The sequence below is a fragment of the Ursus maritimus genome, unplaced genomic scaffold, assembly GCF_017311325.1.
Source record: "Ursus maritimus isolate PB19 unplaced genomic scaffold, ASM1731132v1 scaffold_7, whole genome shotgun sequence".
In the NCBI taxonomy this organism is placed as follows: domain Eukaryota; kingdom Metazoa; phylum Chordata; class Mammalia; order Carnivora; family Ursidae; genus Ursus; species Ursus maritimus.
In genome coordinates, this window is record NW_024426885.1 from 36,215,475 (window position 1) to 36,230,465 (window position 14,991).

A 14,991-nucleotide genomic window follows, 5' to 3' on the forward strand; every position below is an offset into this window, starting at 1 on the left:
CAAAAAGAAACGGACTACTGCACGCCACGACATGGATGAACCTTGAAAGTATTATGTTAAGCAAAAGAAACCTGTTAAAGATCATATATTGTATGATTTCGTTTATGTGAAATATAAATAGGCAAATCTATAGAGATAGAAAGATTAGTGTTTGAGTGGGACCAGGGGTTAGGAGGAAATGGAGAGTGTTTGCAAATAGATATGGGTTTCTTTGTGGGGTGGTAAAAGCACTCTAAAATTGATTCTGGTGATGGTTGTACAATTCTGTGAATATATTAAAAACCATTGAATTTATCCTTTAACTGGGTGAATTGTATGGAATATGAATTATATCTCCATTAAGTTCTTACTAAAAAACTAATTCAGAAATTAAAGGAAATCCAAAACAAAGGCAAAATTTTAACTACAGTATTTCATTATAATTTTTGTATACACTTTTTTCTTCAAAGATACAAGAGCATTTCTATAAATTAAAACAAAGGAAGATATCATCCACTATCTTAATATTCTAAGAAAGCAAACTATTTTATTTCTTGTTTCTTCCTCACATCATCTTTGAGTATGTTTGCTCAGTTTATAGTCATCAGTGGTACATGATTCGTAGGTTGCTTTCATCAGTTAATATTACACGATGAACATTTTTCCATCTTGCTTACATAGTTTTCCTTGTGATCATTTTGAAGAATATATGACATTCCACCTAACCGACCACATTCCTCCATCCACTCAGACACTCACACCAGAAACCTGAGCTACATCTGTGTTGTTCCTGCCGCTACTTTAGTGCAGAGCAGCATACTGTCTTGCCTAAATCACTGCAAAGGTTTTCTAACTGGTGCCCTGGCTTTTTCGTAGTCTTCTAGCAATCCATCCTCCACACAGCAGCCAGGCCTAAGACTAATGTCTTCAATGACTCCCAACCAACCATGTATTAGAGGCCAAACCCCTCCAATGGTTCACAAAGCCCTTCAAGTTTGGGCTGCTGCCTGCATTTTCGGCCTCATTACCTGCCCCCCCCTTCCCTTCCCCATATTCCCTGTGTTCACTGAAATGCATACAGCATAGTGTTTGGGGTTTACTTTGCCCAGAATAACTTACCCACCACCCTTCCCCTCTCCTCTCCACTCTGCAAACTCCTACTTATCCTCTAAGTCTTGGCATAAACATTGCTTCCTCCAAGGAGCATCTCCTATTCTTCACAGAAGGAGGGAGGTGCTCCCACTTCCATACTCCTAGATACCTTTGTACATATCCCCGTTCTATATTGTACTTCGTGCATGCTCCATGCTTAGCTCTCTCCCCAGAGTAGGAATTAGGCTCTCTTCAGCTTGTTACCTCCAGCACTCCAGCATCTGGCACATAGCACATCCCAGGAAATGTTATTTCAATAATGTAAAAATTATTACTGTGCTAATTCAGTACTATTTCCAGGCAGTATGCAAATCACTTTTCACATATTATCTTATTTAATCAACAATCTTATAAGGTTAAGTACTTAAGTAAACAATCCTGTAAGTTTAAGTACTATTATTATTACCATTTTAAAGATGAGAAAACTGAAGAAGTTAAATAACTTGCCCAAAATCATTACACAGCTAGTAAGTGGCAGGATCAAGATTCGAACTTAAGCAGTGTGATTCCATGCTTCTGATCACTACACTGTACTACCCCTTGAACAAATAAAGTAAACCATTCCTTTATTGTCATATTCATAGTTACTTGTAATCTATCCATCCCTCCCTCCCTCTCTCTGTCTCTCTCTCTGATATAAATGGCACTGTAGCAAAATGGTATATATAGCTTATTTTCCTTTTTTGAATCTGGCTCAAGATAAATCCCTATAAGTAGAATTTAAAGATGCATTACAAGATGAGGACATTTGGGGTGGCTGGGTGGCTCAGTTGGTTAAGTGGCTGACTCTTGATTTCAGCTTAGGTCATGATCTCAGGGTCCTGTGATCCAGCCCCACATTGGGCTCTGCGCTCATTGGGGAGTCTGCTTAAGGATTCTCTCTCTCCCTCAGCCACTGGCTTGTGGTCTCTCTCTCAAATAAATAAATATTAAAAAAAAAAAAAAAAGAAACTTGATCTTTTTTTTTTTTTTCAAGATTTTATTTAGGGATGCCTGGGTGGCTCAGTCAGTTAAGCATCTGCCTTTAGCCCAGGTCATGATCCCAGAGTCCTGGGATCAAGTCCCACATAGGGCTCCTTGCTCAGCAGGGAGCCTGCTTCTTCCTCTGCCTGCTGCTCCCCCTGCTTGTGCTCTCTCTCACTCTGACAAATGAATAAATAAAATCTTTTTTAAGAAAAAAAAATTATTTATTTATTTAAGAGAGAGCACAAGCGGGGGAGTGGCAGGCAGAGGGAGAAGCAGGCTCCTTGCTTAGCAAGGAGCCTGACTTGGGGACATTTTTTTGGATCTTCCTGTATCCAATAACAGCTTTATTTACCATGACATAGCTTGTGCTAGAGAGGTGAAAGTTTCAAGGCCATCAGCCATCCCAGCTGATACAGGATCGCCAGATGGGGTCAAGCACTCCGAAGACTGAAGATGGCTGCAGGACAAGTGCAAGGAGGGTCCAGCTGGTAGGAACCAGCCTTGGCTGGCAGCTGGCTTAACTTCACAATACAATCTCTGATCTAATTTTAGGATAAAAGAATGGAAAACTCTTCTATGTTGCTTCTTCTCAAAAATGTATGAACATAATGAGTTAGTGGCCAGATTATAGCACCAATCTTCTCAATGACATTCTTTCATTATACAAAGAAGGTTAATCTAAGCAGTATGTATTTACGTTTTTGAAGCTAGCCACCATGCAAGTCTGACTATCCTGAGACTCTGTGTTGTGAGGCAGCCCAAGCTAGCCCAGCAGAGATACCCTGCAGAGAGAGAGTGATGGCCAGCCAGCCCAAGCTGCTCCAGCCATTCCAACCTAGGTGCCAGATGTGGAAATAAAGGAGCTACCTTGGACATTTCAGCTCCAGTAGACACAGTGTGGAGAAAAACGGAGGAAACAAACTGCAACCAGAATGCAGACCTCAGATATGTGGCTCCAGTTAAACCACCCACCATCTAGAGCCATATGAGCCACCCAGCCACCCAGGCTTCGTGAAATAGGTACGCTATTTCCCCTGAGTGCAGTGCAAATGCCAGATCCACAAAATCGGGAGCATATCAAACGCTGTTTAATACTCCCAAAGAAACCAACGAAACCTTTTTTTTCTTAATTCACCATGGAATTTGAAAAAGATATTTGAATGAGAAACGCTGGCTGAAAATGAGTGCTATTCCTACCCTAGCCGCTGACTTGGCTTCTGTGTAAAAAGCAGTTGCTCGCCGTTGCCATTGATTTGATCCAAAGTCACATGTGTGACCTCTACAGAGCAGCAGCAGGAATAGCTGCTGAAGGCTTATCCCGGCCAAGTTTTCTTCCTCTCCTTTACCCCGGAGGACCAGGGGTGATCCGGGAAAGCTGGTGCTCCCCCAGACTGCCAGAGGGCGCTCCAGCCACCGCGCAACCTCAGTGATGCAGTAGGGAAAACCCTGGCTTTAATGGTAACCCAATCTGGGATCAAATCTCAGCTCCACCACCTAAACGAGTTGTATAATTCTCAGCAACTTACTGAACTTGGAGGCACTGGATTATCTCATTTGAAATAAGGACAATAACACCTAACTTAGTGTGTTGTTAGGGTTCAATGATCCGTAGCAATCTGGCATTTCATCATGATAGCTAATGTTTACTGAGCGTCAAAAAATGACTTTAAATTCTTTATCACCATCCTCAAGTCGTTCCTCCACACCGCCTTGCAATTGCAGAAACACTGCCTAGCAATTTCACAATAAATTGAATATTGTGCTATTTCACATTCACACCCTCCTCTCTTGAACCTCCGCCAGACCCTCACTCTCCTCACTCTAAGGTGACCTCACCTCAGGTTTCACTGATAGAAGAGAAGGAAACTACCTCACCTTACAGTCACCAAATCTAGACTTCTCCCTGCATCTGGATTTACTTCTCCTTTCCTCTTTCAACAGTGGAGGAAGGACCCCTCCTCCTATTAAAGACCTGTGCTACCATTTGTGTTCTAGATCCCACCATCTTTCCCCCTCTCCACTGATCATTCTGTGAGCATTCAGATAGGCTCCAGTATCCCTCATCTTTGGAAACCTTACTTTGACCCTTGAACTCCCTGAAAGTACTGCCCTGTTTCTCTGCTCCCTTCCTTGCAGACTCTCAAAGGGATTTCTACAGACGCCATGTCTTGCTCCATCACCTCTTCACTTGCCAGCTCACCCAGATTTGGATTCCAGTTCTACCAACCCTCTGACATTGTTTTTGTCGGGGTCACCAGTGACTTTCTTCTTGTCAACAGCAATGTCCACTTTACTCTTTTCTTCTCCACTTCTCGGCAGCAGCAGGCTCACTTGGACTTCTTGAAATATTCTCCTCTCTTAATTTCAAAACCATAACCTCCTGGCTTTCCTTCTCTTTTGTGAGGGTCTCCATCCTTGGTCTCCTTTCCTTTCTCAACACCATGTGTAAATGTTGATGTTTCTCAAGATTTGATCCTGACTCCTGTTTTCTTCTACTCCGACACATTTCCCTAGTGACCTCATCCACCACCAACTTTAAATACAATATCACGCTGATGCTTTCAAATGTGTGTCTGTAGTTCAGGCCTCTCTTATCACCTCCAGACTCACATATCTGCCCGTTCATGTAACTACTTTGAAGCTTACCTCTTCTAATTCCACTTTCTTGCTACAATCAGAAAACTTAAGTGTTATCCTAGACCTTTTCCTTTTCCTAATTTTCCCCAGTAATTTAATAATTTTTGTTGATTTTACTTCCAAAGTCGGTCTCAAAACTGACCTCTTCTATCTATCTCTGCAGCCAAACTCTCATCACCTCTCATCTGAACGCCTGCCTACGGTTTGGTCTGTCAGTGCGTTCCCTCCTGCTCCTGCCCCTGCCCGTTCCCCATTAACAGCCAGAGTTCTCCTTCTCAACATAAAAAAAGTCAGTTACTGTCACTTGTCTACTTCAAAACTGTCAGTGGTTGCCCATCATGCTTAGAATGATCCAGACTGTTTGCCATGGGCTGCCAGGCCTCTATCCTCCAAGCCCCTGCCTACACCTTCAACCTCCTCTTAACCCTACTCTTCTCTTTCATGATTCTCCAGCTACACTGGCCCTCTGGAAGTTCCAAACTCTTTCCTATCCCACGGCCTTTGGACTGCGGTGCCCTCTGCCTTGCTCTTCACCTAGACTGTACCTTCTTATATTCTGGATCTTAACTCTATCTGTTATGAATAGTCTTGCCTGAAAATAAAAGAAACCTCATCTAAGAGAGGCTTAAACACGTGGAGGTTTATCTCTTATAACACAATTTCCAGAAGTCAGTATTCAAGGACTGGCAGAGCAGTTCCATGAGATCAGAGGGACTTGGCCTCCTCCTGGATTTTGGCTCCACCATCCTTCATATATTGACCTCCCATGTCTGGCCTTATCTTTGCCGCCGCATGGTTAGAAGATGCCTCGTGCACCTTAAGGCCTTAACTCCATATCCCAGGCAGAAAGAAGGAGAGGTAAGGGGCAAAACCCCCTTTTTATTTAACTTTTTGTTATGCAGAATTTCAAACATAAAAAATAGAGTATATAAGATTATATTCTATTTAATAGTATAACAGCCGCTCTTGGACCCATTATGCAGCCACAATAATTATCAACTTGCAGCCAGTCTCATTTCACCTAAACCCTCCCCACACACCTCTCCCTCTCCACTTAGTATTTTGAAGCAAGCCCCAGACATTGTATTATTTTTTCCCAAAATGTTTCATTATGTATCTCTAAAAGATAAAGCTCTTCCTTTTTAAATATAGCCACAATACTATTATCACACCAAAAAATGAACAATGCCTGAATATCATCAAACAGCCCGTGTTCAAATTTCCAATCATCTCAGAAAGGTCATATTTTTTTTTTATAGTTTAAAGCATCCAAATCAGACCAAAACTTGTAATTGCTATCTATCTCACTGGCCAGAGTTATGTCACACGGCCACCCTGAGCTGGATGATGATGGTGGATGAAGTTTGGGTCATTCACCATCTCTTCAAAGAAGCTTCCCCTGGTGCCCCATCTAAAGATCACACCTCCTATATTCTGCAGAACTCTATCCTGTTCACTCCCTTTACACTACTAACCGTAAACTCTGATTATTTTATTTGTTCACCTGTTAAAGGTTTGACTGCCTCACTGGATTGTAAGCTTCATGACATTTCCCCTAGCACAATACCTGCAGATGTTCATGGAAAATACTCAGTAAATATTTTTTGAATAAATAAGTAAATGAGGTAGACACAACTATTATCTCCATTGTATACAATGCTGTCCAATATAGTAGCCGCTAGCCACTTGTTGCTATTTCAATTTAATGTAGTACAGCTACTATGGAAAACAATGTGAAAGTTCTTCAAAAAATTAAAAACAGACCTATGATATGATCCAGCAAGCCCACTTCTGGGTATGTATTCAAAGGAATCAGAATTGGGATCTTAAAGAGCTATCTGCACCCCCCCCCACTCATTGCAGTGCTCTTCACATTTGCCAAGACATTAAAACAACTGAAACGTCCATCAACAGACAAAAGGATTAAGAAAATGTTATATATAAATACAATGGAATATTATTATTCAGCCTTATAAAAAAAAGAAATCCTGCCATTTGCAACAACATAGATGAACCTAGAAGACATAATACTAAGTGAAATAAACCAGACACAGAAGGACAAATATTACTTATATGAGGAATCTAAAAGAGTCAAACTCGCATAAGCAGAGAATAGAATGGCGATTACCAGGAGCCAGGAGGAGAGGGAAATGGCGGGGGGGGGGGGGGGGTATTAATCAAAGCATACAAAGTTTCAGTTATGGAAGTTAAGTCTTAGAAATCTATGACATAGACAGGATGATGTCTATAGTGATTAGTACTGAATGGTGTACTTATAAATTTGCTAAGAAGGTAGTTCTTATGTTTAAAGTGTTCTTATCACATAATAAATAATAATAACAACAATAAAGTAATAATAAAAGAGGGAAGAAGGAAACTTTTGCAGGTGATGCAGAAGTATATGGCATAGATTATGGTAATGGCTTCATGGACATATACTTATCTCCATACTCTTCAAGATACATACGTGAAATATGTACAGTTTTTTGTATGTCAGTCATTCCTCAATAAGTGGTTTTAAAAATAAGTAAATAAAAAATGCAAGTTAATTTAAATTAAATTTAAAATCCAGTTTCTTAGTCACATTAGCCACATACTAAGTACTCGAAAACCACGTGTGACCAGTGACTACCACCATGTAGAGAGAGTGCATTCACCTCATCACAGAATCCTGTTGGAAAGTGCTGGACAGAAGGAGAAACTGGCTGAGAGATAAATTAGCCAAGGTCACACAGCTACTAAGAGGAGAAGTTGGGATTCAAACCTGTGTCTGAGTGACTTCAGAGGTAGAACTCAACACCATAACATTAGTCATCACTGTTGTTATTACTTGCTTAGTCCTGTTTTCAATTTCAGTCCCTCTGAAGGAATTTACAGGGAGCTTCAAGCCTGGCTAGCTCACAGGGTGACCAACTGTCCTAATTTGCCTGGGCCTGAGGGTATTCCCAGGATGCGGAAAAGTTCTGGGCAAACCATTGTTAAAAAACAAAATTCAACCACGTAAATTTGGAGATCCAATTGGCTTTATTAAGCAATTCGTGAGTCAGGCAGCATCCCCTCTAGCAAATAGAGAGGGAGTTCTGTGGAGTATACAAAATGCAAAGTTTTTATAGGAAAAAGGGTGGGGGCAAGAAGTTGGTAGCAAAAAGAAAAGTCACCTTTCCTTAGGGGGAAGGCCAGGGGGTCTTATTAAATAGTTTACCTCATCTTTTTTTTTTTTTTTTGAGGGGTCCTCATCTTTCTGTTGGGGAGGGAGAGGGTCCATATGATAGATTACTTCGTTGGTGCTGACCAGAAAATTCCTGACTGACTGGTTAAGACTACAGTTCCAGGTTGAGGTTGAAAATGCAGTTAGGTGAGGTATGAAGCCCTGGTTTGGTGACTTGGTCTAGCATAAGTGACTACATTTGGGGTCTTTGGTTCTCTTCTCTTCTCTTTTAAATTTTTCCTTCCTTCCTTCCTTCCTTCCTTCCTTCCTTCCTTCCTTCCTTCCTTCCTTCCTTCCTTCTTTTTAAGTAGGCTCTATGCCCAACATGAGGCTTGAACTCACAACCCTGAGATCAAGATTTGCACTGAGCCAGCCAGCTACCCCCTGTGGTTTTCGTTGACCACGATACTACCTATTTATCAAAATTCTCTATTGAGGTTTGTGGCAGGTAAATAGATGGGCTCACTCAACTCCATTTCATCCCCTTGTAATGTGCCATAGTGCATGCTAGAAGTGAGAATTGAAGACTTTATTTCCCAGAGTCCCTTAGATCTTGGGTCCAATATATAGTCTAGCTCTGGCCAAGCAGATGCACTCGGACAGCATCTGGAAGGTCAGATTGAACAGGAAGCTGCCTTTCTGCTGTTTTATCTGCTGGGCAGTGCAGTGGCAGCGCAGGTCCCAGTGTCTCATCTTGGATGTCACGGACTTGGAGAGACAGAATCCGGGCATGCATCTTGCAGGTGTATATTCAGCCTGAGCCAGTCAGTCCTGGTCCCGGCAGTAGAAGCAGTGACTTCCTGATTTCTTGGTTTACCGTTGTACCAGAAGTAGTAGCTCCCATGTCCCTGAGGAAGCCGATTCTGTGTGGAATTCTGGGAGTCATTACTGGGAACTCAGCCTGGAGGCTGCTTCTTCAGCCTTTCCCATGACTTTTATCCACTCAGTTCACTGTATTAATTCATTTTATGCTGAAATGAGTTCAAGTGACTTTTATTTTTTGCAGATAAAGAACCTTCACTATTCAGTAGGGATTTCCTCTGGAAAACAGGGAGGCTGTATAACAAATCTGAGTGTCCTGAATGCTGGGACACTAATATAAAATTCTCCCTACTGCTGCTGTTATTCTCAAAGGAAGGTGCATATACCCTAATCACCAGCATCTCCCAAATACTGGGACTTTGGTTATGGTGAAATGTTTAGACAGACAGACAGACAGACACACACACACACACACACACCACACATACATTTTTCTTCCATATGCTGGAATGTTCTTCCAAATCTTTTTACATGATAGTTCCCATCTTAATCTCTCAACCTTCAGGTACCATCATCAATTGTGGCTTCCTCAACTTCCCCCATCTAAACTGCTCCCCTTCCAGTTAGTCTCTTTCACAACATTTTGTTTCATTTTTACATTACTTAGCACAATCTGTATTTATTTATTGATTTGTTTATTTTCTGTATTCCCCTGTCCCCACCTCCTCTCCCCATCCCCCACCCAGGAGAATGTATGCTCCATGATGGAAGGGACTTTTTTTGCATTCTTCCTCACTGTAACCTCATTACTTGGAACAGTGGCTTGCACATGGTAGCATCATTTAAAAACATTTGTTGAATAAATGCAAAATAGAGACTGTTATAGCTAGGAAATTTTTTTAAAGGGAAAAATTCTCTTTTGTAAACAAGATTAATTTCGACTGCAAAGAAATAATGAAAAATCAAGGGATCCAACAACTGTGATGAAAGGCAACACTGTGCAGGTAGTGGAGTAGGACAGCAGGCAATTTGCAACCATGCCATAAACTCTGAGAGATACACTGCCTTCTGGGAGGCACCGTGGTCATGGAGTGTGCAGGTTCCAGAGCCACCTAAATGTGAGTTTACATGTCAGCTCTACATGTCTGCTGTGTGATTTGGGGTAAGTTAATGAGCTTCTCTGGATTTTGTTCCCTCATCTGGAATATGAGGAGAATAATAGTACCCAACTCACATGCCTACTGTGCTAATTAAAAGAAAAGATGACACGTGCTTAGTATAGTGTATGGCCTGTGAGGACTCAAAAAGTTAGATAAGACTATTACAATTTTGTTAAACCCAGCTCCATTCCTGAAATTATGCCCAATACTTGGGGTCACTCTGATTATAGCCTATTACATTTCTAGCGGCCACACCAAATCATAATTAGTAGGTACTCAAAAAATATTAGTGACCGACAGGAAGTTTGTTCATGTGGGGTTCCATTCTTGTAAACACAGTTATTACTGGTGGTGCTGATGCTATATTTTTCCATCTCTGTTGACCAAAAACAAAACAAAACAAACAAGAAACTTAAACGGGCAACAATAGTATTGGGTGGAGGGGCGTCTGGGTGGCTCAGTTGGTTAAGCGTCTGCCTTCAGCTCGCGTCACGATCCTGGGGTCCTGGGATCCAGCCCTGCATCATCGGGCTCCCTGCTCAGCCAGAAGCGTGCTTCTCCCTCTCCCTCTGCCTGCTGCTCCCCCTGCGTGTGCTCACTCTCTCTGTCAAATAAATAAATAAAATCTTAAAAAAAAAAAAAAAGAAAGAGGATTGGGTAGAAAATACTCCATCATTAAAGAGAAAAGCAACCAATATAAAAGAACAGAAAAGAGAGAAGGATTGGCCTAAACCTTTCCAGTGATGCATTTCAGGGAATAATTTTCCTCACATTTGATTTGGCCAATTAGGAGGGACAGGGTCAATTCTTTCATTCAGCAAGTATTTATGAAGTGCCTACCAAATTTATGATGTAGAAAGAATAGGCTAGGAATGCCTCCTCTGCATTCACCCCAACCTTAGTTAACCTCTATTCAGTCTGTTAAGCATCTGCCTTTGGCTCGGGTCAGTACAGGGGTGCCTGGCTGGCTCAGTCGGTAGAGTGAACAACTCTCAATCTCAGGGTCATGAGTTCAAGCCCCATGATGGGCATAGAGCCGACACGAAAAAAAAAAAGTAGAATTCAGCTCAAATACCATTTCCTCTGCTAACGCTTAAAACTAGGCCAGGTCACTCTGGTAGGTGTCCTCATGGCACTGGAAGTATTACCTTTTCCCACTTGTCAGAATGTACTTACGCCTTTGCTTTTTTGGTGATTATGTGCTTACTGCATGTCTGTTCTGTGATCTACACAAGGGCAAGGACTTTGGCTTTGGTCAAGAACGTATCCCGGGTACTTAGCTTGGTGTCTGCTCTGTAGTAGCTGCTCAATTCTGAAGAAAGGAAAAGATCGAGGCCCTGATTGAAGGGGTCATCAGAACCTCACTCTAACACTACTAATTCACCAGGGCAGGGTTTTTTATTAAAGATTTATTTATTTGAGAAAGAGAGAGATAGCACAAGTGGGGAGAGGGTCAGAGGAACAAGCAGACTCCTTGCTGAGTGAGGCTGGATCCCAGGACTCTGAGGTCATGACCTGAGCCAAAGTCAGACGCTTATCTAACTGAGCCACCCAGGCACCCTGACACCAGGACAGTTAAGGCTTGTTTCTGTTGGCCTCTGACTCCCTGAGGCAGCTCTGCTCCCTAGGGCCCTGCAGAAAGCGGTATGAAAATCACTGTCATCGAAAATAGTGCTATACGCCAAGATCGTCTCTTATATCTCTTGTATGAGATGGCCTCATAGCAAATCTCTAAGCAAGGCACCAATACCTATAACAAAAGCAAAAATGAAATAAAGAAGTTCATCTTGGCTCAATATTACTCTGGCAGCTAAAGTTCTAATAATTCTTTTTAAAGATTTTATTTTTTTAAGTAATCTCTACACCCAACATGGGGCTTGAACTCACGACCTCAAGATCAAGAGTCACATTCGCCAAAGACTGAGCCAGGCAGGCGCCCCTAGTAATTCTTTTTACACTATGTCTTGAAACGTACCTTATTTCTATGCTTGCACTGTAGCATCAATGTGATAATTACCTAGATGAATACTTGAGCATGTTTGACTTTATCTCCATTTTGGCAAATAACTAGAATTTCTGCAGGGATACCATATAATGATGGCATGGCAGGCAGGTTTTATGTTTGTCTTCAGAAAATAACCAGTCTTACTTAGAGTAACTAAAAACTAGGTTACAAATCCACATTACTGACCTCCCTCTTTTTCTAGAAGGAAACCTTTTCCCAAGACCACCAGAATTTTCCCATGTTCCATTGGCCGCTCCAAAGTCAATCACAGACATAAGCTAATCAGGATTGCTCTCCTGAATTTCAGCCCATCTCCTCAGGGAGGCTTGTGGCCCCTCCTCCCCTTCATTCCGAGGCCTCAGGTCCGTCCCCTGTACCGTGAGGGAACTGCATTCTCTGATGATTCCACACACATTTTTCACCTCCCACGTGTCTGGCACTGTCTTTAGTCCTGGGGATTGAAAGATGGGAGCCCCTATGATTGTTTTGGGAGGCTGAGAGCTGTCCGAAGTGCTTCAGGGGCCAAGGAGATAACACACGTGTAAGTGCAGCCTACTTCCTTTCGTGCCTTTGTTGTTGTTGTTGTTGTTGTTGTTGTTGTTATTGTACAACACAATGATTTAATATTTGTATATTTTGCAAAATGATCACAAGTCTAATTAACAGGGATGCCTGGGTGGCTCAGTCTGTTAAGCATCTGCCTTTGGCTCGGGTCATGATCCCAGGATCTGGGGATCGAGTCCCACATGGGGTTCCTTGCTCAGCAAGGAACCTGCTTCTCCCTCTGTCTGCCACTCCTCCTGTGTGTGCTCTTTCTCTCTGACAAATAAATAAATAAAATCTTTAAAGAAAAAAAAGTCTAACATCCATCACTGCACATAGTTACAAATTTTTCTTCTTGTGACAAGAACTTTTAAGATTCACTCTCCTAGCAACTTTTAAATATACAACACAGCACTATTAACTATAGTCACCATGTTGTACATTACACCCCATGACTTATTTATTTTATAACTGGAAGTTTGTACCTCTTGACCACCCTCACCCATTCTGCACTACCTGCAATCACCAATCTGTTCTCCGTATCTAGGAGTTCTGTTTCTGTTTTTGTTCCTCAGATTGCACATAGAAGTGGGATCCTAAAGTATTTGTCTTCTCTGTCTGACTTATTTCATTTAGCATAATGCCCTCAAGGTCTATCCAAGTTGTCACTAGTGGCAAGATATCTTTCTTCTTAATGGCCAGAAAATCTCCCATTGTATACATGTACCATATAGCCTACTTGCTTTCTAATCCAAACTTTCAATTTATAACATCCAGTTGGTCAAAAATCTTGGATGGGAGGGGAATTTGGTTTCTTTTTTCTTTTTTTAAGATTTTATTTATTTATTTATTTGAGGGAGTGAGAGAGAGCTGAGGCGAAGGGTAGTTGGGAAAGGGAGAGGCAGACTCCCTGCTGAGCAGGGAGCCTGAGTCAGGGCTCCATCCCAGCATCCTGGGTTCATGACCTGGGCCAAAGGCAGACGCTTAACCCACTGAGCCACCCAGGCACCCCAGGATTTGGTTTCTTGTTTGCTCATCCTTGAGGAGACCAAAAAAATTTCTTGTTTTACAATGAAATGTGATAAGTGTGAATGGGACTGAGATAGGCAGAGAGTGCTATGGCTTACACCAGAAGGGCACCCCCCCCATCCTGGGGGGGATGTGCTGAAAAGGCCTTTGGGGAACTGTACCTGTGATCTCATAGGAGTACCAGCTGTAAGCGTGAATGGCAGGAGATAAAGGCTGAGGCAGGCAGAGTACGGACCTGGATGAGCCCCGTTAGAGAGTTTGGAATATTAAGAATTGTTGGGCATCCATAAAGGAATTTAGGTTCAAAAATGTCAGGGTCATGGGCGCCTGGGTGGCACAGCAGTTAAGCGTCTGCCTTCGGCTCAGGGCGTGATCCCGGCGTTATGGGATTGAGCCCCACATCAGGCTCCTCCGCTAAGAGCCTGCTTCTTCCTCTCCCACTCCCCCTGCTTGTGTTCCCTCTCTCGCTGGCTGTCTCTATCTCTGTCGAATAAATAAATAAAATCTTTAAAAAAAAAATGTCAGGGTCAGATCTATATTTTTAAAGGATAATCCTTTTTAAAGTGTAAGATCCAGAGAAAATATAGGTAGAAGGTCTTTCTCCTTTTCTGCGTATTTTATCTTGTGTGTTGAAACCACCACTTCGCTATTTACGCAAACTGGAAACAGAAATCATCCTAGCCTTACCTCTCCCTCACCTTCCAAACGGCCACCAAGTCCTATGGATTCTACCCTTAAAAAACTCTTGAATCTACCCAATGCTCTCATTCCAACTGCTATGTCCTTCACTCAGACCCTTATCACCACTTACATGAACTTTTCCAATAGTCTTCTCTCTGATCTCCCTAAATAAGGACCTCCTCCCCCAATCTGTTCTCTTATGCAGCTACCAGAAATCCTTCCAGAATGCAAATCTTGTAGTTTTTCTATAGCCTAAATCTTTTTAACAGTTTTCCGTGGCCCTCAGGAAGAGGTTCAAACTCTTTCCTACTGGCAGAAGCCATCTGAGATTTGGACCCATCGAACATTTTCACGGGCAAGCACTCACCTCTTCCCTTGCTAAGCCATCCTTCAGCCTTGTTGAACTCCTGGCAGATTCCCAAATAGTCCAGAAGGTTTCAAACCCACCCACGGAGTCTCCATTTCCTTCCTTCCGGATGGATTTTCTTCAACTTTCCCTAAAGAAATCCCATTATTATTCAAAATTCAGCTAAAGGGTTATTTCCTCTCTGAAGCCAGTGTTAACCTCCATTTTAGCATATCTCCCTTCTCTCTCCTCCCCTGAGCTCACTCCCTGCAGTCCTCTGGAGTTCCTTCTGTGGCGGAGCTGATACTGTGCTCTGTTCATTGTTTCTCCAATCAAGGACCATCTCATCATAATCTCGATTTTTAAAAAGTTTTTTGCTAAAAAAAAAAAACAAAGTTTTTTGCTACTGTTTTTTCTTAATTTAAAAAATACTTATCTTAGGGCCGCTTGGTTGGGCGACCGACTCTTGATTTCAGCTCAGGCTGTGATCATGGAGTTACGGGATCTGCCGCTCAGGGGCTCC

General features: G+C 42.2%; 1 protein-coding gene across 3 annotated transcripts in view; it reads left to right on the plus strand.

The window, feature by feature from the left end:
* PANK1 (pantothenate kinase 1) overlaps positions 1–14,991 on the plus strand; it is a 101,639-nt gene that overhangs the window by 30,174 nt on the left and 56,474 nt on the right. The window lies entirely within an intron of this gene.